At 41.2% G+C, this 26,249-nt stretch overlaps 1 protein-coding gene across 4 annotated transcripts in view; it reads right to left on the reverse strand.

The window, feature by feature from the left end:
- The window catches only part of LOC130148520 (contactin-4), a 339,116-nt gene that overhangs the window by 244,505 nt on the left and 68,362 nt on the right, over positions 1–26,249 (reverse strand). Inside the window, exon 1 of one of the 4 annotated variants that reach the window (XM_056337221.1) lies at positions 7,076–7,171. The exons of 2 other annotated variants lie outside the window; for them this stretch is intronic. The gene's annotated coding sequence lies outside the window, so the exon portion shown is untranslated. Of the gene's footprint in view, positions 1–3,296; positions 3,398–7,075; positions 7,172–26,249 lie in introns of those variants that run through there. One more of the 4 variants, XM_056337220.1, reaches the window with a different exon arrangement.

Here is a 26,249-nt window from a genome sequence, read left to right on the forward strand (position 1 = left end):
CCCCCCCTCAGCCTTGTGCCCCAGCCCGGCTCTGGACATGCTCCAGCCCCTCTATGTCACTCTTGAAGCGAACCCCAAAATGAACCCAGGGTTCAAGGTGCGGCCACACCAGTGCCAGGGACGGTCACTGGCTCGCCACACTGTTTCGGACACAAGACAGGATGCTGTTGGCCACCTTGGCACACTGCTGGCTCACGTTCATTTCACCATGCTGAACACAAGAAGCCTGGAAAAGCTGCAATCCTGGCAGCAACACTGCACATAGCCTCACTGCAACAGTGAAATGACTTGAGACGGTTGGGCTTTTTTAAATTATAAATACTTGAAATACTTATGTCTCAGACAACATGATGCTGTGTATTTCCATTCACACCTGCAATAATTATGCCTGACACTGAGATAGTAATTATTTTTATGATGCTGCTAAAACATTAAATTTTACCATGCATATTTAAGCAAGAACAACTTCACTTTTCTTACGATTGACAAAAATACACTCTCCTAGAAAAAAAAAGGAACCCTTTACTCTTTATACTGCTTTGGTTAAACCAGGCTCCAAACTAGTCCTATGAGTCCTTGAAATTTTCTGGAGTCAGGTGCCAGTAAGGAACAGAGGAAAGGACACAGCCCCTAGTTCCTGTTCTGTTCCAAACTTCAAGACTACCTTTTTCTTGCTGTTCATAATTTTTCATCTTGGCTACAGATATGCATACGATTCTTTAATATCTTTCTTTCTGTAGGTCATATTCTCATTACATTTAGGTATGCTCTCTAAAATATACTGAATGAGAGCTTATTACTGTGCAGTTATTCGGATGTTTTGGGATCAACGTTCCCTGATCCATGAACAGGCTGGCACAGGAGACTGGCCATGTACCGGGAGAGGAAAATTCCAGCCATGCAGGACAAACTGCTCCTCTTCAACAGAGCTAGAAGCTATGTGAACACCTGGAGCAAACCCAAAGTATTTAGTATGTCCAAGAAACTCAGTTACCCAAAAGAGATATTTTTTTCCCCTGTTTTACAACATTTCATCTCTTTCTATGATTTTACAGAATTCAGATAACATAAAATTTCTATAGTTTCACATTAGGAAAACAGCGTCAAAGACTACTAGAAAGAAAAACCAAGAGAAAGCCCTGCTGCCAGCGGTGTTAAATGTTGACTCAGAGAGAAGTCCCTCTGCTTGGAAGGACCAAACACTGTTCCTCAAGCTTCTCGTTCACTCCTCTACAGGAACGCTTTGGACTTGGCTCTAAGCTTTCAGATGACAAGAAAGCCACCAAGGCAACAGCAGTTGGTGGAACAAGACTAAAAATGCCCTCCCTGTCCCCTGCCCTCCTCCATGTAGTACCTACGTTTAGGACAGTTGAGGGCTGTAAGGGCTGAAGTCCCCTCTGGTGGGCAAGGCCTGGGCCAGCAGGTTGGTCTGCAGGAGACACGCGGGCAGCAGGCAGAGCCCTTCAGGTATGAAAAGAAACTAAAAGAAAAACCTAATTTACCTTTCACTTTGGTGTTCTTATGGAGACGCACAAATACATCTCAACTTTTATAGCCTTTAAGGGCAACACATCATGAAATTTAGTCTTTCAAACTGAATTCAAATGCATCCTTAAATTACAGAAAAAAGGATTTTGTTCCCATAAGCTGGCAATCAAAAACAGACACACTAAATAATGTGGCTGTTATAGGTCTAGGCAATTTTATTTTCAATACAAAAAATCCTTCTTATGCAAAAACTTTGATTAATTATTTTGCATCAGGAAGAATGAATCTTTTTTTAATTGTAGCAAAAAACCTCATTATTGATTAAAATGCCATTTTAAGTAAGACGTTATGGAACTGAAAGATCATTTCACTTTCCAAATTAAGCATACAAACCTAAAATGCAGACTGTAAGTAAAATGCCATATATTGCATTGGAATGAATTTCCAATAATAGTAACTATTTTACATTGGTACAAACAAACTTCGTCCTAATTAGATTGACCTTTAAAAAGCTTCTTAGGCATTTGAGAATTGTAAATACTTGAAGTATGATGCATTCACGTCCCCTTTTACTCAGACAACTCTGAAAGCCTTGAAGAGCAGAACGGGGGCCAATTCCATCCATCCTGCAACTCTGCTGGGGTCAGCACAGCCAGGCCTTGGACGAGCTTCATCCCTTCTGACCCCGCGGTGCCCTGGGGGCGATTTGGACCTTGTGCGCACATCAGCACGGCTGGGAAACACAGCAGAAGCTACAGCAAGTAGTTCCTTGGGAGATGAGCAAGTGGTTAATGGGGCTGAAGATGAAGAGGTGTCGCTGTACCAAAAGAAGTAGAATTTGTGTCATTTGCCCATTTTCTTAAGATACCTGCTTTGCAGCACGCACCCAGACCACGGCACACGCCTTCCCGTGCGGAGCCCACCCAGCCTGCTCAGCACACGTTGCGTATGCCGGCTTGCGAAATGCTGCGTATGGAATACTTGCAGGTCCACACAGGTAACTTGCAGATACGGTCTCAGAGCAATTTTCTTTTATTGATGCTGAGCTTATCCTTGCTAGAATGAAGAAGTGCATTTGATATAAGGGAATTTATTTCACCAGTTTATGATGCCGTTTCACAGTATGTGGACCTCACACATCAGAGGACAGCAGAGCTCATGTTTCAACACTCAGACGTGTCATCTCGCTCTCCCCACACCTCTCCTGCCCAGTGACCACTGCACAAACCACACAACCAGCATAATAATAAATAATAGATGATCTTACTCAGCTAGCGACTGTGTACAGAAGGGCTGTAGAATTTGGAATAAAACTGACAAAACATAGCAACAAACCCCAGACTTTGCCTGCAATGGAGAACAGAGACAGATGTGTATTTTATCAAGTCTAGGAAAACTAGAATCAGACCCATAAAAGTGTTACTTATATATACAACTACACCATCATAAAACCAACACAACCCTGCCCAGGTTGTCTGCGATGGGCAGGTATGTGCAACCTTCCCTTCAAAGGTAGTTTGCATCCTAAGGATGCATCGGTGCCAGCACAGCTCACCAGCAGCGAGTGCATCACTGCATCAGTGCTACGACTCCCTTCTACCTGCGTCCACGGAAAGCCTACTGCACCTCATCACCGCCTGCACTCCTGATTGTTCGTTTGAAACTGTCAATTTAAAACATTTCTCTTATGAACTTTAGCTCTAACTAGACTACAGAGACTGTGAGTGTTCCTGACAATAAAGGAAGATTAAGGCTGAGAAGGACAAGCAAGTATCATAAAAATAACAGCGTATAATTGGGTAGCCTACCATAGCTGGGGAAGAGAAACGAGCAGGTCAAGCAATCGAGAACCAGGAGAAATGACCTTAAGAAGTTCTGTCTGGGGACAGACTGCCAATGGTCTCATCAGCATTCAGCTCCACCGCCACAGTCTGGAGGAGGAAACATAATGCAGAAAATGGAAAGGAGGGAGAAAGAAGAGCACTGGGGAGAAAAACATCTTTCTTAATTCAGCCAGGGAGGAGATGGAAACCAGCCGGCTGCAGCCTTTTTTATTATTATTTTTCAGTATTTTTTTTTTTAATGCATCCTCTGGTCTGTAACCCGCCCACTAATACATTTTCAGTATCACATGCGATCTTTAAGAAGAAATATTAGTGACTTACAAAGAAAACAGTTGGTAGAAAGATGCTGTCAGATCTTTTACTGCATACTCCTGTTGTTCCATGCGAACAGAGAAGGGCTTTGGGTGGGATTTTCAACAATGCTCAGCAGACTGAGGTACTCAGTGATTTTCAGCAAGAGCCAGACACCAATCTACCTTTTATGTCTTTGAAAATCTACTTTTACTTGTAGGCTTTTCAAGACAGATTGTGGTTTCCTAGGTGTTTATATAGCTCCTTCAGCATTTGGGTGTTACAGCAGCATAAAGTGATATTGAGAATTGGCTGTTTTCTGTCATCTAGCTTTTCCATCAGGTTTTTACAGCTTTTTATAATGAAAAAAGATTTTTTTGGGAAAAAGGACAATTTTGTAAATGCATACATATACACAATTTTCATACGTGTTTACAGGTTATCAGTAAGAATCTGAAAGCCTCCAGAATTTTTTTGTTATGTTGCCTTCAGAGTTCCATTTTTCAACCATGATACTTTTGCCTGCATATTTTCAACAAGAAGTGATCTTTTTTAAGTTTTACTTCTCAGCTTTTCCAACAGAGGAGAAAATAAATTGTAGGTTTAACAAAACAAGGGAATGCCACTCAGCTAAGAGTCCCTGCACATGGGAAGGGCGGGTGCTCCGCATCCGTGGGCTGCGTGGGAGCAGGTTTTTGGACACCAGCTGAAGCCCCTGCGATGCCTGTTCCACACTCCCCCCAGCATACGCTACCCAGCGGAGACTCGGGTCTAACTATGCCCTTGAGGTAGCACCTGCCCAGCAGCCCCAGAGATTCAGTTTGCAGTTTCCATTATTTCATTGCAATGTGATCATAATCAGATAATAGTGACTAAAGACACATGATGAGGAACTTCCTCATAACCTCAATCGCTTATGGTACAAAGGATGAAAAATAAGGCAAACACTGGCAGTGCTGCTTGCCTTCAAACCCATTTTTTTCATGCTCTGGCATGAGTTTTGATTCAAACCTTCAGATAAGGAACGGTGCAGAGCCCCTGCACACACACGGAGTTATTCATACATTAAGGTTTATTCCCCACATTGTTGCTTCAATGATGTAAAATAAAATATGTTCATTTTCAGCAGGGATAAGCACTCTTAGGAAAACACCATCCCTAGGTGAAATACATATGCAAAAAGACAGAATCAAATATTCTCACCAGGCAGGTTCCCTTCTACTCTGCTCGAGTCAAACATGAAGACAAGCTGCAGGAGGTAAACCCATATCTGCTATGCCATATGTCACCCTATCATACTTATCCTCAGACCAGTTGCCTCTTTCAAATGTCATTAAAACTGACTACACTGAAAAATACCTTAAGATCACAGCATCTGTGGCGCTCCTGACCCATGATATTTAGGTCTACAACAGATTTTCACCAATATGCTATGAAAGAGCAAGCACATGCTCCATTCATAGGTATGCAAGACTTGGTCCCTCAAGGTGATGACAGCCCTCAGCTCTCATCAGCCTTCAAGTGATGAAGATACTCAGCAACTCCTAAGATCTGCCCTGCACTGGATAAAAAGTTGTACAACATCTGGAACTAAACATATATCTCACGTAACTTAGCTAACTTCTCACTGCAGCTAACAGAAGTGTAAGATTTGTTATTAACACTGCACTCTTTTCATATTAATAAACAATTAAGTGACGCATTCACTCACAGTACACTCCCTCTTACTGCATTTATTTTCCCATAAGGCTTTTAAACAAGTTGATAGGCTGAAACCTGTGCAAAATCTAAAGGAAAACAGCTGGGCTATTTCTCCTATGGAAAGTTGAATGAAATCAATGCTGCACTCACTATGTCCTAAATCATCTGGGATTCACCTGTCCCTGTTCTCTGTGATGTATCAGCCACGGCTGGCACTTCAGCTCACAGGTCCCACATTTTCCAGGCCAGGAGCCCAGCGTTTTCCCTCACCAAACCTCATTCTGATGACTTTTTTTTTTTTTCCTTCCACCCACACGCACACTTTTTCTGGAAATTTGGCTGAGATGCAAAGAGGTGTGAGATCTGAGAGGCTTCAGAAAATGCAGTGAAACCCATGTGATCATTCTTACATTGATTCATTGGTGCTCATTTTCACATCGGGATGATTTCGGAAAGGACTAACAACAGATTAGCTCTGGCACTTCTAAAATACAAACTAGTGCCTTGAGTTTTCAACAAGTCTTATTTTGCAAATGGGAACCAATAAACATAAAGAAGTTCTGAATTTGGTGAAAAAAAAATCTCTATTGTATATACACTTAATTCATTTTAGATACCATCAGCTCCAATTAATACATGATGCTGAAGGAGAGGCCACCAACTTGACCGCATTGGGCTGCTATGAATCACTCGTCCTACAACTTCATGGAGCTCCAAGAGCAGCGTTTACAATTAAGACCTGCACTCAGCTCCACCAGCCGCGGAAAACATGGAGCACTGGCACAAAAGCTGCCAGGAACACAACAGCACAATGAAAAGCAGAGTCGCTGGAAGCTTACAATTCATTTTAAGAGCATGCCTCCCCCTGTTCCACATTACCGGTGATGGCTCTTGTAGAGAAAAACCATACTGAGCAAGACGCAGGTGTCGTTTATGGCAGAGATTTGTTCTCAGGACTTCCAGGGATACCCACGGGCTCAGCCAGATGGGACAAAGTGGAGCCCATCTCCTTCGGCCACCGCTCTCCCCTACTGCGATGCCATCCAGACACAGCCATAGCTGCCATCTCAGTGTTATACCAAGAGTTTCAGGAAATGAGCAACTAACAAAACAAGCAACAGGATGGAGAGTTAATTCCATGGAGACCTGGCCATCCACAGCTGAATTTAGGTGAAATGAATCCATTCAAAATCCAGCCCACTACTGAAAATAGCTACAAGACCATCCAGGGATTGTTTCCTGTAAACTACAAAAAGCATCACAGTGCAGGTGCAGAATTTGGGTCTGGTCCCCTAGTTTAAAGTGGCTGCAGTTTCAGTTCACCTATTATCAAAATGAATTTAATACCTCTTTATAAAGCATTTGCACCTGCCATCTCCAACTAAGCACTGTGTTATCATTATGTTACAGACCGCCACGTATGCTTGTGCCAAATTATATGAGACTTTAAATCTGTCTGTAACATGCAAGAGGCCCACTGCTGACAAAAATCTCCTTGAGCTAACACAGAATAAAAGAAGATTGCTCCTACGCCCAAGTTCATACAGTCTAATTTAACATAGGTCTAGGCACACTTTGGCAACAGACCTATAAGAAAGCACAAATTTCATTAATTCTCAAGTACTAGAAAAAATACATATAATTCCAACCTTTGTGCAACTTGTTAACACAGTTCTTCTTAAATTCCTCTAACAACAACAACAAAAAAGATTAATTCTTTAATGTTAGACTTGAGACCTGAACAAAATTACCGAGGATGCACGCCATACAGATGTCCTCAGGCTCCCCAGCAGGCTCGGTTCTCATCTAGCTGACAGAAATCCAACTACAGCAGCAGTGGTTTCCATCTCCTAGAAGACAGGGTTGCACTAAAAATCTTTTTGCTTCTCTTGCAACATACACAACACAATGTTGTGTAGATCTGCGTTGTCCTATACATTAGAGATGTGTACATCTCAATTATTTGTTTGCTCAAGAGACTTTTCCAAATAGAGAGCAAAGGCTGACTGAACACCACCTCTCTAAGGGCCGTGTAACTTGTTCAAATAACACATGTGGGCTTTGCAACATGAGATGAATCATAAGCCATCAGCTACGCAAGAAGCGTGGAGTGATGTACTTCATTAACCACATATCCTGCTGGATTATTACTGCTCCAACAAATAACAATTCCCGTGCCTATTACTCACTTTAAAATTCCCAGATACAGAGAACTCTCCAAGGAGAACAAGGAGTGACCTGCGTTCTTCTCCACAGTGCAGCACCACGCTGGCCCTGAGGACAGTTTGGTGATGAGCTTCTCGTACTCCAGCTCTAACTCTTTGCTCTTCCACCCTCCTTGTTGTCAGAAGTAATTACACTGTTCTTTTTCCTCAAACGGGCTCTCCTCGAGGTTTCTGTCAGCACAACCACAGGGACCGGCTGCAGACCGAATCCAGCTGGAAACAATCCAGCTACTTCATTCACATCCTTCTCGTGGCCCCTCCATAGTCCCAGTGCAGCAGATGCTTACACGGGTGATGTTCTTAAAGCATGCAGAGAGCACTCGAGTCACGGGGGGCTACTCGGATACTTACCTGCATTTCACAGTAAGATGTAAGAGGGCAAAATTATTTTATTTGCAATATGGCAGTTGCTTTCACTTGAGGAACCCGACTACACCACTATGGAATTGAAGCCATTTCTTATTTTCTATATCATACCCACTAGAACATTTTTACAAGCCATGAATGCAAGACAAATACCTTGCTTTTAGCGTTCTGGAAAATGCTTTCATCTGTGCAGGTGACAGGTTAAACAGCTATTTCTAAGGCTTCTCTATTTGCTCCAAAGACCTCAAAATGCCCCACAACTTTTTGGAAGAGCCCTGAGCTCAAATGGTTAGGGAAGCAAAACACTGTTTAAATTTTAAAAATGATCAGGTTGCCAAGCATGGAAAAAAAAATAAAAATCAATTGCTGAAGTTCAAATACAAAAACATTGTGGTCTGAAATGAGGTTTCTTATTACTAAGTTCTGCTTCAGTTGCAGCAAAATACTAATTCAGACTGGATTTTCAGGCAGTGCAAACAAGTAGAGGAAAAAACCCCAAACAAACAACAACAAAAGCCCACAAAAGAGGGCAGATTCAGTTTTTCATTGCCATGAAGTCCACAGCTAAGATTCATACAAGCTAATTGCATGACAAGATTACTCAAAACATTTCACATTACATAGCAGGTTTTGTCCATAAGCTTCCTAGAGAGCCTAACAAGCAATATAGGAAATATAAAACCTGCATTAATTTTAACTTCTGACTAGACCAATGAAGAGTCCATACAGTTTATTAGCATCCTCTTATCCCCACCAACAAGACATGGCAGACAACTCCACAGAAGAAACAGCAGAACTATCACTAGTGACCTTCCTACATTCAGAAAGAAGAGGCCAGATTTCATTAGTATTCCTATTAAGACAATAGAGCCTCGCTGTAAATTACTGGTTATTAGCAAATTAAATGGTACAGAACAGATTGCTTCTGTGAGCAGCTGCAGCATCAGACTCTGCGGCTCTCACCCTCACTCTCCTACTTGTCAGGGCAGGCTGCAATGGAATGATCCCTCAGCGCTAGGAAGAATTAATACATTGTGGTGTTACTGAGCTTGAGAGCTCAAACACAGAAGTAACTGCATGCACATTTGCTGCTTCCAGAAGATGATGATCATCAGGATCTCACCAACAGCTGTGCTACCTCACACCAGCATGTCATTTACTGTTTCCAATTGCTCCAGTCATCGTCCTACCAGAGGAGCCTGAACAGCTCCGGAAGAATGAAGACATGAGGTCGGGGTGTGGCTGCTCACTGCACTCAGGATGCTGCAGCTCATCTAGGACAAGTGAAGCTACAAACCATGAGTGGGACCAGCAGACCAGGAACCCATGATGAGCCCTAGTCACGAAGCGGGAGGGAGGGAGAGAGGGAGGAGACCCCACCACAGACTGCAAAGGCAACCAGGAAGAGCTATGAGAGAGCTCCAAAGCCAGGGGAGCAACGCTGTTTGGCTCCTTGTCTTATTCAGTACTTTATTTGGGCTCTGGACCTTCCAGTTTCACCTTTTGAAATCCCCCCAGAATACTTTCATTATTTAACAGTTTTGTCTCTGTGATACAGGTTTGTTAACTCTACACATGTGTCATGGGACGTATGCAGGCAAATGGGAAAACCACCCCATCTTGCAAGGGTTCCCTGGATCTCCCACTCATCAAATACAAAATAAAAACAAACCCCACCACAATCTTAGTAAGTAAAACCTTACTCTCCACACAGCAAATTCTAGAAGGAACCATAGATGTTAGAATATTTTTGTACGATAGCATTATATCCCTGGTAGACTTTTCCCTTCAAGTACATCTTTTCTTTTATCTTCTCTTGGTCCTTTATCATACAATAAAGATTAATTTTGAATTTCTACTGATTGTATGATCTTGGACTTCATGAACAAAAAGCTCTTTTTATGGGAGACATTAATATTCACAGTGAAAGCCCTGAACTTCCACTTTCAAAAAGGTTTAATAATTTCCTAAACCCTCTTGATTTTGTCACAATGAGTTGTATTCAGGCTAACTTTTCTACTTGTCTTGGGCTATGTCATTTACCCTGAGCCTTGTCTGGGTAATAAGCACTAGTCAAGTCCCTTATTCATTAACTGCAATTTCTTTTCCTATTATCTGTAACAGATAACTTCTGCGCAGAGCAGAAACTTGGGAGATAAGTGGTATGAAAGTACCTTTCCTCTTCTCTTCAGGCACTGTCCATGTAATCCCATGCCTCTGACCCAAAAAAACCACACACACACACAAAAAGGACTTTAAAGGTAGAAAAGGTGAGTGAGGAGCTCGTCATTCCAGGCTTTTCCCAGCTTGGTATTACCCCCACTCCAGAGATGGCCAGGTACTCCTCTGGGGCATCAGCAAGGGGGAAGAAAACTCAGCTCTGAACATAAATCAAGCAGATGCCTTTGAAATAGGGCTCCTTTTGCCAGACCACTTCGAACAGAAGCTACATTCCCTGGAAACCTGGGGGCACATAACCCCACTTCTAGAGAGGGCTCCTCACAGCAGGCACCCAAGGTTAAAGAAAATTCAGTAAAGAGTTTCTTAGATTAAAATGTCCCATTTAAGCAGGGCATAAGCTTTTGAAGGGAGATGAAAAGCAGATGGGAATACATATCATTGAGATGCCTCCTCCAGTGAAGTCAGAAAAAGGTGGGTTTTTTTCCTTTGGTTGAAATACTTTGTTAGTAAAAATTAGGAAAAAAATAATTTGGACTTGGGGGAAAGAAACTGGCACATACCAACAGTGTCCTATTTTAGTAAACTTGGCTTAAAAATACGTATTTGCTTGGCTGTCTTGAACCTGCGGTGCATGATTGGGATCAGGGGATGAGTATCTCCTGCCTTCAGAGAAAGCCAGTGGTGCACCCAGCCAGGACAAACAGCATGGGCTGCAGCGGGATGAGAGCACAGATCACCAGGATGCTGCGCATCATCCAGCTCCTCTTCCCCAGCTGCCCCAAAGGGTCATTCGGATGATGATACAATGCTTCACTAGAGACTCAATCCAGTTTCCTTCCAAGCCATCTTTTTTCTGGGTGCTATCACATGCCTTGAGTAGTGATAGAATTAAGTGCAGCTGCTCTCCAGATGACATACCACACTGAACATCACATCTCTGATGATTTCATACTGACAAAAAAGCTTTGAACCACAGTCTAAATATTTTGTTCCTTAAAATATTTAATAATACACTCATTTATTATTCTGTACTGATCAAGAGATTTCAGAGAATCACACAGTAAATTTCTGTAGCAAAGTTGTTAGCGCTGGGCACAGCTAACTTTTAGCAGTGCTGCTCTGACAGCTTTGATCTCCTTTTTGTTTCATTGCCAGTAGCAATACAGGCGTTTTTCCCCCCCCATCCTTATTTTTGCCTAGTTGAGTATTGATGAGGTTAACAGGATTATTCACTAGCTGCATCCTACCACCTGCTCTTCTGATCCTTGGCTTTCAGGGCTTTGAATACATTGTACACATACCTTGGGCTCAGTTATTACAAACACTGATAATCTTCTACTTCCTCCAGGCTTGTTTCCATCTTATTTGAAGATAGCTATAATTAATAATCTCCTTTTAAGGTCTAATTTCTTTTTAGTTTAAGTCAACTTTCATCTCATTACTAATCTTCCTTTTATTTCCAAGGAGACTAAAGTAAGAGAGTGAGCAATAACATCTGTAGAAAATAATGACATCTGTGAAAAAATATTTAATTACATTTCTTTAAATACAGGAGGTTTTACTTTGACTTCCAAATAACTGCAGAACTACTCTGATATTAGCGTTCAGCACACCCTTCTATCCTCCCCCACTTCCCTGTGCTTACTGACAAGAAGTGCTCCATATCCTAGTGTAGAAAGACTGTTTCCACACCTTTTTGCCATTTTATTTCACTTGTATTTTTTTCTACCACTTTCCCATATACTGCTCCAGATTGATGACAACTGTTTCTTTCAGTCTGCAACATTTGTGGTATTGGAACAGGAATTTTTTGGTTCTGGCTTTGGTTTAATCTACATATGGAAGACAGCATCAGGTAGCAATCAATCTTGTATATTGGCAATAAAACACCCAATAAAATAGCATTCCTCCAGTCTATGTCTAAAGGAGGCGTATGAAAATAAATTTTAGTACATTTGATCGCATTCTTTCTAAACAAAGTTTACTTCCACAAGGCAAATCATCAACATAATTTATGGCCAAAGTCCTTCCAACAACGGAAAAGCTTTGCTTTTCCTACTTCCCCATCTAGTTAAATTCTCTAGGGGTGGAGCTGACAAGCTGATTCTTGACCTCATATCCTCTTTAATGTCTCAAGATCATCTAAGTCTGCCTCGGTGAAACAGCAAAAGAGCACGTTTTCTCTCTTTTTCACATAGAGCAAATAATCTGTAGACTATTTATATGATGTAACTACATTGTAGGTCATATAGATAATATAATACTCCTAACTGAAGGAATGGATTGACGTTCAAAGGAGATCTATTGTTACAATGCATGGAAGACAGTGTATACACTGCCTAAGGATTCTAAAAATCTTCAGAAGCAAAGGTATGAAGTAATAGCACATTAAAAGCAGTAAAACCCCCATCTGATCCATATACAGAGCAAGGCAATTTAATAAACCAAAAAACAGTATTCTAATAGAATACAATATACATCATATCTATTAATACAATATATTTATTTAGGATTGTCTCCTGGACAGAAATTCAAATCCCCCTTCCCCTGTTCCACCGTCTTAGTGAAGTTAGATGATTATGCATGCAAAATTATGCATGTGATTTCTTACATTTCAATCTTCTGTAAGATTAAATGGGTCACATCAAAAATTGTCATTGACCTGAAGCTGACTGGTTATCTGCTACGAAGGTGGTATTTTAATTACCAAAGTTAATTACCATCTCTGTGGAATGCAATTTCCTAACTTTGTGCTGTTGTGCAATAGGAAATGGAAAGCACAAGCAGTGCAGAATCCACAGAAGGTCTACACAAAGGCTTCTGTATGACTAATTGGTCTGAAATTTAATCAGTTAAATTTCTGTTTCATGTTCCTTTGATAAGATTATCTTAATTACTTTTTACAGTATCTAAGTAGGAGAAATAAAGAAAAAACAATCTGCTGAAGGGAAAAACTAATTCGTAAGTCTAAAGGGAGAAAGGAAAATAAGGGGAGGGGGAATACACATCTGTTGATTAGGCTATGTAAAGCTCAGATGTTATATTACCAGCACGTCATGTTTCCAAATAGTCACGAATATACTGAACTGTTCATGAATTTCAACTTTTACTTGATCAACCTGCACAATTTTTTTTTGTCCTCATCTTCAAAAGGCTTCACGTGAAAACTGGTTATACAAAAAAATATGCCAAAGTAAGAGCAAGAATCATATTGTCCCATCAGCTCCAACCCTACCCTTGTGATGTAATAACACTTTCTGTCATTTTACGCATTTCATATGATGGCTGTACTGCCTCTACCATGGCGGTGGGGGGGGAGTATGATATTTGAGGCACAAAGGTTGAAGATAAAAGAGATTTCATCTGCAATATCAAAGGTCCCACAGGGACTTAAGCATCTCACCAGCGGAGAACCCAGGGGCACTTTTCATTTTTACCTTGTCTCAGACAAAAGCACGACTCACGCTAAGGATGCCTGCGCTGCCAAACGCCAAAGTCAAACCCGGAGTTCCCTCTGGAAGCTTACCTTTGGATTTGTCTCAAGAATAGTTTATATATGCAAACTGCCACATCAATTCTCACACTCCCGTAACATGTAGCGAAGGAGCAGCAGGGAGAAGGCAGCGCCACGGCCCAGGAGCGCCGGCAGCCCCCGTGGAGGCTGTGTGCAAGGTGCGAGCAAGCCCACCCCTCCGCAGCGCTGTGCCGGGAACAACTCCATCACGCTGCCCCACAGGGAAAGCGAGGAGGAGGATTTATTTTCACCTATCACTGCTAATCTTCCTTCTCTCCATCACTTCCCTGCTGGATACTAAGGTGACAGATTTGGGCTCCTCTGATCTTCATAACGCTCCTCAGGAAGAGGGCAAGCTCTCCAAGCATCCTTGCCCAACTGTCACGATATTCAGCTCAAAAGGGAGCCGGCACGCACAGCCAACAGAGCTCCCCTCGCGCCTGGCCCTGGAGAGTCTCCGAGCAAGGAAATGCTCTGGGAAGCCCAGGAAAGTAGCTATTCATGTGGGTAGAAACAAAAAATCCAGCCCCACGTGAGAACAGTCCTGAGCGGGCACTTGCAAACTGCACTGGAAGCATGTGCGCGCTGACCCCACCGAAGTGTTCCCATCGGACCATCACTGTCCTCCCTCCACATGAGCCCTTGGATGGAACACTGAGGGGGACCAACATGTGTGGTCCCATTACACTGCTTCAGTACTATTTTAGAAGAGATTTGGGATCATCTCTCCAAACTCAACAAACTGCAGACTTGTTATTCAGACACAGACTAAGCCACTGGTCAGGGGTTCACCGTGCTCACAGGGCGCTTTACAAGACCTCTGCAGGTTAATCCCCCTCTCCTTAAAAACCCAACCACTCTACATGCTTCTGATTTTAAAAGTACATTCTCTTCTCTATTCAGATATGAACTCCTGCATTGGAGCCAAATCGAGTTACTCAGTAGTATGTAAAAGCTGTTAGACTTTAATTTGATAGAAGAAGTTCAGTATTTCCAAATATAATTTTTTGATAAATGTGATTTCTATGAAATTAAAAGAGAGTAAAATTAATGCCTGTACTTATTTTGTTTCAATTACGTCAACATTTCATTTGCATAAAATATTGTTTTCATTCCTCTTTAGTGCAACACATAATAAAGCTTTGTATTTTTAATTTATCTAGATGAAAAAATATGAAGGTTCTGCAGCAGTGTGGAGAATCTTGTTTAAGAATAATTTCAGGTTTGGCTTTAGCTGAAAAACAAGATTTGGGGCTGCCAGAACTTCTCTTACAACACAAGTCTGATCCTTTATATAACACAATTTATGTTATTTTAAGTCTGTACCTTTTTAGGCAAATAGTCGCTTGAAGCCTGCCTGTCAATATGACTGCAGGTCTCATCCTGTTACTGTTTTTCTTCTGTGGTGGAAATAATCCATTACATTATTAGCAGCGAGATATATTTGTATTAAAAAAGAATAGGCAATAATTAAAATCGAAAGATCCCTTATCCAAATCCTCTGAACTCAAAGGGCTGTCCTCACCCATACTCATGGATACTGAGTAAGGTCCTCTCTGAAATTAAATGAAGACTCTGAACAACCAGGAGTTTAATTACACTGCAGACACATCCACAAGTGCAAACTGGAAATGACAAGAGATAGAACATGATCCCAGTTTTTTGCTCCTTGAGTCCTAGAAACTAAAGGAGAGAGGAGGTCTTTGAAATATTACATTCTCATATTTATTCAAGAAAATCAACTGAATCCCAGAGGTGTTTGAGCCTCCTCATCCTCATGGAATTTTTTACGCTTGTGATAATTAACAAAGAGATGGACTTAAAAGGAAGACACCTTTCTTGTTGCTGTCCATAAGCCATTTATGAATTGGATAAAAATGCTGCAGCTAAATGCTGCAAATAAGCTGGCAACCCCACTGTTTTCTAGCAGTCCTCTCAGCTATTTTGATTCTCCAGACACGTAAAAGACAGGAGTTATGCATTAATTATCATCCAATATTCTTAATCAACATCAACTATAAAATTCTTAGTCAAGCTCTTGATCACAAACTTAATCATGCCTAGCCCAAACTGAGTCACCCTGTTAAGTGGGATTCATTAAGAAGGCTCTGCTGTCACATCATCAGACACCTTTCAAATACGATACTTTTTTTAGTGACAAACATCATCCAGTTGAAGCAATCACTACAGGGGCAAAGACCGCATTTAATTAAATAGGATGGACATTTGGCTTCGCATGAGCTAAACAGCCATACAAGAAAGTGGGATCTAATGCTCCAGCTCCATCACTTATGTATTATGAGCTATTTCTGAAGACCCTTGTGATACCTATTGGTCTAGCTAAGAGAGTAGAAACCTGACGAAGAAAAACAGCAAAGTCAAATTTATTTTTTGTAGGTGTAAAAGGTAACAAGTCATTCTCAGGGTAAGCAATAATTGGAGGAGTAATTACAGCTCCCTTAGGGTGTTGATGCACATCTTACTCCAGGTAGTTTAAATACCGAGCTCCATTTGTAATGTGCTGTCTTCTCATTTAAACATACAACAGCTCTCAGCAACAGCAAGGGTGGCCAGGAGCTCCCAGGGCAGCCCCCACAGCCTACACAACTGGAATCGTGTTTTCCATCGCTGGAATAGTCACTGGTCCCTCCCATACACTGCAGCTGAACACCCTGGATCAAAATACCATGCTGCCCGTCACACAGCATCAGTGGAATGTGTGCATTCCTGAATTTATTATGAAGTCATTTTTGTTTCTCCCCAGAGTTTTCTGTAGGCACAGGGAACAGGACATGGGGGAAGCATTATTTTTGATTGCTTGATACCTGACAGGATTAATTCTGTATTGCTAATATAGGGTCAATCAAAATGCACAGATGGATAGTTAAAATACACATTGGGGTAGCAAGAAAATCAGGCATTTTTTTCTCCTATCAAATGCAAGCAGATAAGTCTTTTTGATGGACAGCTTGGAAATCCAGGCTGACTGTTCTGTAAATCACTACAGTCTATAAAACAACACTAGGATGAGGTAACCACTATGGCAAGTAAGCACTTAATAAAACTTTGAATTGTTTTTTCTATGTCTCAGGTAAAGACAAAAAGGAATCATAAAAAAAAAATATCAAAATATGTTGACAACTGAGAAATTTCCATTCATCCAACACATGATATGTTCTAAATACAACTGAATTCCTTGGACAATTACAAGTGACTGGTTACTGTCTGAGAAGCAATCCTTTTAACATTCATTAAAAGATTTATGCCACTCAGAAGTTGCAGAACAAACGGAATTTGCAGTCTTTGAAAATTAAATGCAAGCTTGTACCTGATTTATTACAGAGATGTTGTAATCAATAATAGAATTGAATCTTAAAAGCACAAGATCTCATCTGACAGTATAGCATCTTCTTCATCTGCCCTCCCTGCAACATCTAACTTGTGATCCACGGCATCTTTGGTAATACGAACCCACTTTCTGCCAAAGAAGAAACATCTCTTCTTATTGATTTTTTTTTTTTTTTTTTACACCGACTACCTAGGTAGATTTAATAGTGCTCTTTCACCCTATTTTGTATGTGCACAGAATCTAATCCCACTTTCTAAGTCATATCTTTTATCAGAAGAAAAATGGGTCTGAATGGGCACTCAGGCAGCATTATCTCCAAAGAAGATCCATCAGTTACCCTTGTTAATTAACTAATGCATACCCTTTCTTTATCGATGACAAAACCTGGTGACTTTGACCTTTCAGGTCCCAATCAGACCATTATTCACTGTTTTTGTCATTAAGGCTTCCTACTTGGTAGGGTCTCATAAGATCTTCAGGCTAAACATTCACTTTTCTTGGTATGGGGCCATCCAATTTGCTGGTTGTGCTTCACTTCCACACCTTCCAGTGCTAGCACAGGAGTTTCCCTTCAAACACCACATGGATAGATTTGCCTGCTACATCCCGTAAGCCTGTTTTCACCTCGTGCTCTCCACCATAGCTCCATGCAGTGCAATAATGTTATCTGGGACACAGGGTCTCCCAAGCAGCAAGTCCCCATCCCTGTGGGAAGCTCCCCAGTGGAAGAAGATGACATTTTCCTATCTGATAACTAGGCAGGTTATGCGTATAACTGCGATAACTAGGCAGCTTACATGTATAACCGTGATAACTAGGCAGGTACCAGTATTTCCCACTTGTGGGCTGACCTCCAACAAAGACTGGAGGGCCCGCTGTGTATCCCAGACCTATGACTCAGCAGGCAATATGCTGCATTAACAAAAAGGTCTGATTAACCAAAAAAGAAGAGTTAACCTCTGTTTTCTGGATAACGTGACAAAAGCTGTGGCTACCTTTATGTCCAGCGATCTGGACATCAAACCCCATGTTAAAAGAAGAAAAAAAGATGACATTTAAAACCCAATACTTGAAGGGAAATTTTGAAATCATGCATAGAATGCTTCTTACAGAATGAATAAGAAATTTAATGAGTAAAACTTCTGCCGCACTTTCCTCCTTCAAAGGAATTTCTTTCACTGACAAGTATTGCAATTGAAATTTCATCTTTTCAGACATCTGTATTGTTCAAATACATCTCATGCCTACTGTACACAGCCTCCACGCAGAGGCACAACCTCTGTGGGCTATATGCAGGTACAGTGCACAGAACAGACATATACAGGAGCATCACACAGCTAAACTTTCTGTACTATAACCTAAGACGATCCCCCTACAAGCAAACAGTAGATCAGCATGCCATGCATTAGTCTGCAGCACTGGTATATTTTAAGGTTATGCAAAAGTATTCATAGCTTAATGCATTAACACATCAGTGCTACTTTCTATACATTTCTATGCACATACACTGCATTTTATTCTTAAGCAGGAAGCTTCTACTAATTACTGCAAAGACTTCGGAACTTTTTTCAAATCTTTTTCTCCAAAAATAACTTTGGCCTTCCTCCAAAGGTCTGCTCTGGGAGTACAGTGATAGAAGACAGCAGAATATGTTTCTCTCTGCTTAACTCCAGGCCAGGAAATCATTTATTCCCAGTACATTTTTGCTTTACGAACATGCCCATATACTTCAAAATAGTTCTTTCTTCTATTGAAATCCAGTCTGTTAGCTTGGGTACATGTTGTTAAAACACTGTACTGCCACCTTGAATTCCAGGCACCTTCAGAAAATCCAGCAGTGTCATAGGTGTTAGAGAACTAACAAGTTTCTGGTAAGAAGGAAAGAGATCATTTGGATTTGAAAGAGCCTGTGTTTGCCTCCAGCATTCCTGTTAACTTTGCCTGGTTAAAACCATCTGTACCCTGGAAGCTGCTGAAACACAAGTGGAAAGAGAGGTCATTTAAATACGTTCACTTTTCTTCAGTACCAAGTTTAATATGTTTGGGACTTTAATCTGGCTGCCTGGTACCAGCAAGCGAATGGTCACTTTGTTCCTATCATTACCACAATGAATGAAATCAACCTCAGAGACTACAAAGGCTTTCTCCACTGTAAGTAAACAAGGCTTAACGGGCTAGAGAGAAATCAGGAGATAATCGCATCCTTGGGACATTTAAACGGGCATGATAAGTACCACTGCCAGAATATTATTATCTTCTGATAACAAGAAACCCTGGAGTTTTCACACTGCTGCAGAAAACTCATTACCAGGATGAAAACCTTTATTTACAGCTCCTGAATATGGAGCTGGCAGCTGAGAGCTATGTGCAGCAGTTGCAGCAGAGTGATTTTTTCATGGCACAAGCTCGAGGTGGCTACCCAGGTGCCGAGTTGACCCCCTTGGTTATCCAGAGCCAACACCCCTCATGACACACAGAAATGAGCTCGTGCAGCACTTAACCCACTCCCATGAACCCCACCGAGACACAACTGACTTCCAGGGAGAATGAAGTTGTTATCTGACCACCAAAAAAGAAAAGAATTCCACCAAAAAAAAGGAATATAGGATGGTCTTGTGAATAATAATAATAAAAAATAATCCTTACAAATACTATCACCATATTTGCCCCAGAGGTCATTGGAAGTGTGTAATTTCTCAGCCCTCTCTACAATAAGGATATAAATAACAAGCCTCTACGTGGAATAGTTTTCCTCTTCTGCCACCACAGCCTCAGTTTCCAAAGGAGACCCAGCTCCTGCCAATGCACCTCTGTTCTGGGACAACCTCCTCCTCCGGGAAACTTTCTGGAAGTGAATGAAGGCCATCTGTTCCAGAACAGCCATTTCCTCAGCTGCTTTAAACTACATTAATGTGTTTTTTACTGTTGATTAACCTTAACAAAAACCTGGCATGGAGGGTTGTTTCTGTGACATCTTACACCCCCCAAGCCCAGGTATGGGCTCCCCAGCATCAGAGACAGGGACATACTGGAGTGATGGAGACTGCGTGGGCCATCCTCACTCGAGGAGAGGTTGAGAGAGCTGAGGCTGATCAGAAAAAGAGAAGGTTCAGGGGAGATCTTATTTGGTGGGGGGTTATAAAGACAGAGCCAAACTCGTCTCTGGTACATTTAAGCACAGGAAATCACCTTTTTTTTTCCTGCAAGGTTGTGGCCTCTCCATCCTTGAAGATGCTCAAAGCCCAACTGGTCACAGCCCTGGGCAACACGCTCTGGCCGCCCTGACTCTGATCAGGGTTGGACTGGATGGTCTCTAGCAGTCTCTGCCAACTTCAGCCACTTTTTAATACACTTCAAAGATATCTTTCCCAATGGAAACCATAATATATGTTGGGAGCGGGGAGGGAGTGGAGTTTTTTTTTTATGATTTAATCTTCTTCAGTTAAAAACACTGCCAAAGGACTCCCAATCACAGACATATGAGCACAGCTTCAGGTGTTCAGACAGAACATCTCTTTCCCCACCTGCTACCAGGCTCCCCACCTATAGAGACAAACAGAAAGATGGCCTAATTCACTGCCTTCAGTTTCTTGCCAAAATCAAAATCAAATTTAAGGACTGGATAGCATCCACACAGTCAGTACTGTTTTGTCCTATCAACTCTTATTTCACTCAGCAAAATGGCAAGTGTATGTATCTGGACAAGAGGTTTCTGCATCATAATCTTCTCTTGTAAGCACTTGAAAGCACTTTGACTCCTGCCTCTCTGTGCACCAAAGGCATGAGTTTACCTGCAGAGATGCCCTCTCTCCTCTTCATCATCCCCGAGGATGTTATTCCTCCCTAGAGCCCAGCCTACTGAATTGGAATGACTGAAGTGATTTCATTTTTAGTTGCAAGTGCTTTGTTTTATTTGTATTTAGTTTCTCCAATAGTAAACCCATCAACCAAAAAGACATCCCCTTTGCAGCTGTGGGGAAACACTTTTCTCCTAAAACAAGGGAAGAAAGAAAAGCAAACCAGGTTTCACTCCCCAGCAGGGCAGAATACCTCAAATAAGGATCCATCGATCCATAACATATTTTCTCCCACACCTTTGTGTCACATCGCTGCTGATTAAGGGGTCACAAAATATGGAGATACTGTAAATTGGGAACGTGATAATTCCACAGGTATCTATCTACCTGTCCCCTCATGTAACAAAGATCTAGCTTGGTTTTTTCCACAGGTAGCAAGTAAATTTATGTAAAGCCCAAACTGCTCATAAGAACCACTCGTCAGATTATCATTCTGAACAAGATCATTCAATACTGTTATTACAGATCGCTTTCTTACTGAAGTTTAGGCTTGCACAGATTAAGTCCTAAAAACAAAACCAAAAGACTTTATAAGCAAAACTTTGATTTATTTTTCTTTTCCCTAATCCAAGAGCAATCTTTTCCCAATCCTAGAACTTCATCCTCAGCACATGTTATCAATAAAAAAAATAAAAATATTTTAACAGCATTATGTTTTAGAACATCATTTATACGGCAGGCATGATTAGCTAAAATCATTTCTATAAATTCATGTGATACACAAAATGAGCCAGATGCTGTTTATACAGAAGGTACATTTTCTACTATAGCTTCCTTCCCAACTGATAAAAGAATGACTAAACACCCAGTTTTTAACCATCCTACGTATTCTATTCGAGACATTACTGTAAATACCACAGTCTAGTCCATGATGAAAACATGCCCACCATGTGAGAACCTTGGCAGCCCAGTCAGGAGAACATTAAACACTCTTCAGAGAAAGCAAATCACACAAAGCTCTGGTTATACATAAAAGATTTGAGATACACCCATGCAGGACAGTGATTTCAAAAGTAGAAGTTGGCTTGTTCCCTATTCCTGTAAAATGTTTTTCTGATTCTCAGTGAATTATAGCTAATTACTGCCACGAAGAACACGGATAGGCATATCTCCCTCCCTGTGTTTACAGAAAGCTCACTACACTAATCCAAATGACAAATGAAAGTTTTCCACAATATTTTAGAAAGATAATTGTACCATCTGGGAAGCTGTGTCACAGCTGTATAGAAGTGAGCAGGCCCCAAGATGTGTAACAACTCCTTCTGTGCTGAATTAATTTCAGCTAATATATTAATCTTGGAAATTTTTTTGATTTTTTTTTTTTTTTGAGAATGCCCTGGGACTTGGAGCATTTTAACAGGGCTGCAGCAAACTAGGTCCCTCAAACAGGAGGATACAAGCATGATTTATGTAAGCACAAAAAAAGCCTATACGTGCATTTGCATGTACTTTTTTGTGAATCGAGAAAAGAATCAAGTGGGCAACGTGGGTGACAAAAGAAATACAACAGGAAAGTATTGAGGAGATCATTCCAAGTTTTCTGCAACTCTGTAGATATGTTGGGTTTTTTTAAAAGGCTTTTATTATACATATTATACCAGAAGTACATCTGTATCTCTTCACAAGATCATTATCAGGGAACTACAAATAAATATTTCACCATTTCATCAGTACCAGTTGTTTTATTCCTGCAGTCCCATGCTATTGCTTCTGACCTTTATAAGAAGGGGATAAGAGAAGAACTTAAGAATAGACAGTATTTCCCAAATATATGAGTCATTATGTAGGGACAGCTATATTACCAAATGAAATACAGAATTTCTCATCGATACTATATTTGGATAGACCTCAATAAAAATCTGCACAGGTAACATCCATGTGTTTTCTCTAATCGTATGGCAGTTTAACTAGAGAGCCCAAGTAGATTCTACCTTAAGCTTAATATTTTTCTTCTTTTTGGCAATTTGTCTATTTTGATATCTTTACCATTGACTACAGCTGTCACCCTGTCTCAAAATAGATCTTTTACATCTGCATATTCAGCCCCAACACCAGCAGACAACCTGCCTCCTCTTAGAGCTGTTATTAGGGTGCAAACACCTGAACATCTTTCCAACAGGACATTAATGGCTTCAACTATGACCAATGTGATTTTCTTTCACTTTTCAAATAGCAGTAGATACCCTCCAAAGTTAAAACTACTAACAAAAAGATAGGAAGAGACACTGAAAGATACTGACTTTGTATGGACTCCACTCCCTGAACCTGCAATTCAGCTTGGAACCTATTAAAGCAGTCAGAGAAGTTTGCCAGAATATGGCGCTTGATCAGTGCCATACTGAAAGGGTGAAGTCAGGTTTGTGCAGCCAAGGCTTTTCATCTTAAAAAAATAAAACAAAAACCCCAACAATCTCAAACCATTTTGATTAATATAATTCTTGAGAGAGACACCTTCAAAACTAGGAAGGGCTCCATGGCAGAACCACGTGCACAGTATGCCTGCTGCTATCTTTAGGATACCTTTGTCTGAGCAAATCCAGACAGTTGCAACACCATCGTAAGTGTTAGAGCCATCAGAACCGCTATGCTCTTAAAGCTGGATGACAGACTGCAGCAGCAGATTTGTTTTTATGAAAAGAAACATACAAAGATTATTGAAGTTAATTACTTTTCCACTTACACAGACAGTTTCAGCTTATGTTCCAGAAATGAAAGTTCCTATTTGCAAGCCATATTAATCTAAAATTCTCATAACAGATTATAAGCCACCATTTATTTCTGAAAGATTGCAGGCATTAGCACAAGATTAAGTAGCAAACATTATCCCCAGACAATGCTGAGGTATAGAGAGTGACACCAACTTCAAAAGGGCTTTTGCAAAAATCAGTGGAGCCATAAATAATGCTCTTGGCACAACCTGCACCTGGATCTTCTCCCATGAAAAGCACATGGGGAAAGATTTCTCTATCTGTGGCACTGCAGTAGCTTAAGTCCAACTAGAGCAGCCTTAATAATATATATATCTTTATACCCAAGTGCAAAAAAAAAAAAAAAAAAAAAAAAAAAATCAGGGAATTGCATCTAACCTGGTACTCTCAGCCATTTGGAATTTGGCAGAAAGTCTTAGTGAAAATGCCAAAAGAGACTTTCTCCCAAGGGCTGGGGCTCATCATCATCACTCCATTTAGAAGCAGAGGGAAAGCCCCACGCCTATTAAATACTTTGTCAAGAAAGTAATGCTGCATCAGAAGCTACGATGCAGAAAAAGCTCCAACGATGTAAGGATATGGCATCACCACATTCCATGCAGGAGCCTGTAAGGAGCTGAGGACACTGTGGTATAAACAGCATAAACTGCTATAATGAACTTAGCATTTACATTGAGTTCCTATTAAGACAAACCCACAGCAGCTGGGATGAATCAGTACACAATGCCAATTTAATACATATGAGAGTAGGAGGATTACGTGTCACACTGGGACCATGAAATTTCCATATTGGGACCTTAAAACTTCCCTTTCAACAGCTGCAGCTCATATCGCAACGCTCATTTTAATTCCTTGTTCTCATGCTGTGCAATATAAAGGCACACAATGACGTACCAGAGCTACACTTCTAAGAGGACCTCATAAATCTCAAGCCCAGCAGAGCAAGTCCTAGAAGCACGGTGGTCCCTGCAGCCAGCCCTGCACCATCCTCCCATAACCACCCATGGAAAAACCCCCATGGATTTTTGAGAGAAATGCTTAAAGGCAACACTGGACATGAGCAGCAGCCCTTCATATCTTAGTTATGCTGAGTAACTCATCAGTGTAATGAGACATCACAAGCAACCCGATTCAGACAGACTATTTGCTTCCATGCTCATTTTCCCTCTTCATACCCAGATTTGGGGCCAAGCTCATGGGTTTAGTTTCACAGCAGGCTTTCCCAACACCAGACTCTAAACAGAAATAACCAGAATTTGATGTGCGCTCATGAAATCAGAAGGGAAAGACTGACTTCCCTGGCACACGCCTTCTCTTCTAGACAAGTGCTCAAGCTTCTCGCAAGGGCTGCCTTGACCAGCAACAACATCCCTGCTCACCCCCACCAGGCTCCCATGCTCAGTGCAGCCCCCGACCCACACAGCGGCAACGGGAGGTGAACCACAGCCAAACCCAGCGACCTGACACGCTGCCCAGCCTTCAGCCTTACTGCTGCTTCTGGTTTCAGTGCGTTTCCCTCCAGCCCCATAACCCCTCCGCTCTTTAAAACAAGTGCGAACAAAACGTGTGGAAATGCAACAGCGGCAGAATGAAGAAACCAAGGGCTGAGGGACTTCAGACACAGCGGGGAGAGGAGGGCTCTCGGGTGACCCTTGCAGGAACCTGCTGAAGACAAGCAGAACCTCCACAGGAGAAATACTCCAAGTGACAGGTCTATAGAAAAGACGTAATTGAAGACTGTATTATTTTGCAAAAATACTCCATAACTAAAATACAATCACATAGGCAACATTTCTAACCTTTTTCTGGCTTCATAAATCCTTCAAAGTTGTTGCAACATTTCTTTGTGTATGCATAATACTTTTAACAGGGAAGAAAAAAACCACCTCAAATTCATGCAGAACAAGTAGGTAGATAATGTTCTTATCTAGTCAGTAGGAATGTTTAGTGCCTTTTTTATAAAAACACGCTCAGAACATCCTACAAAAAGGACCAATTAACCACAGATTTGTGCATTTGTTCTGAGCAGTAGCATTGATAATTTGAAAACACAGTGGTACACGCAGAGCTGAATTCACACTGATAATTGCTTCAGTGTAATTTATGTCAGTAGGTGCTACAGAAGGAGTATAGTATACTAGCAGATAATCATACAGTAAATTAAAAATAGAGTTTGCATAAAATTAACGTACCATTAAACTTAGCGATATTGATAGGAACACGTTGGGAAGGTCAGCAGCAAGAACTGAAACTCCTAGGTACACACCAGTTTACTGACACGTGAAGGGTCATCTGAAAACCACAACACAAGTTTCAGCACAAAGATGAGCAAGAGTCACAGAGAGAGACCAGAAGTCATACTCGGACCTGGTGTAATTCCACTAACTTCAGGGAAATTGCATCAGGCTCCACCAGAGACGCTGGATTTGGCACCAGTTCTGCAAAACAGACGCTGAATAAATGCACAGGACTTGGTGCTTCCTGCTGGCTTGTTCGAGTGGCCTCACTTTTGCTGAGTTGTTACAAAAGTTACTGTTATTTGGATTTGGAAGCAATACAAAAACGGTAACCCTGATTTAATATGAAGCATGCTTATTCATTAACCTAAAATGCAGCCAAGTATTTCCTATGGTGTAAAACATTATATATAGTTATTCCCCCATTTTTCCATCACTGAATTAAAAAAAAAAAAGTGCAAGTGTGCTTAAATACTATCTGAAAAGTG

Source organism: Falco biarmicus, chromosome 4 (genome assembly GCF_023638135.1).
Source record: "Falco biarmicus isolate bFalBia1 chromosome 4, bFalBia1.pri, whole genome shotgun sequence".
Taxonomy (NCBI): Eukaryota; Metazoa; Chordata; class Aves; order Falconiformes; family Falconidae; genus Falco; species Falco biarmicus.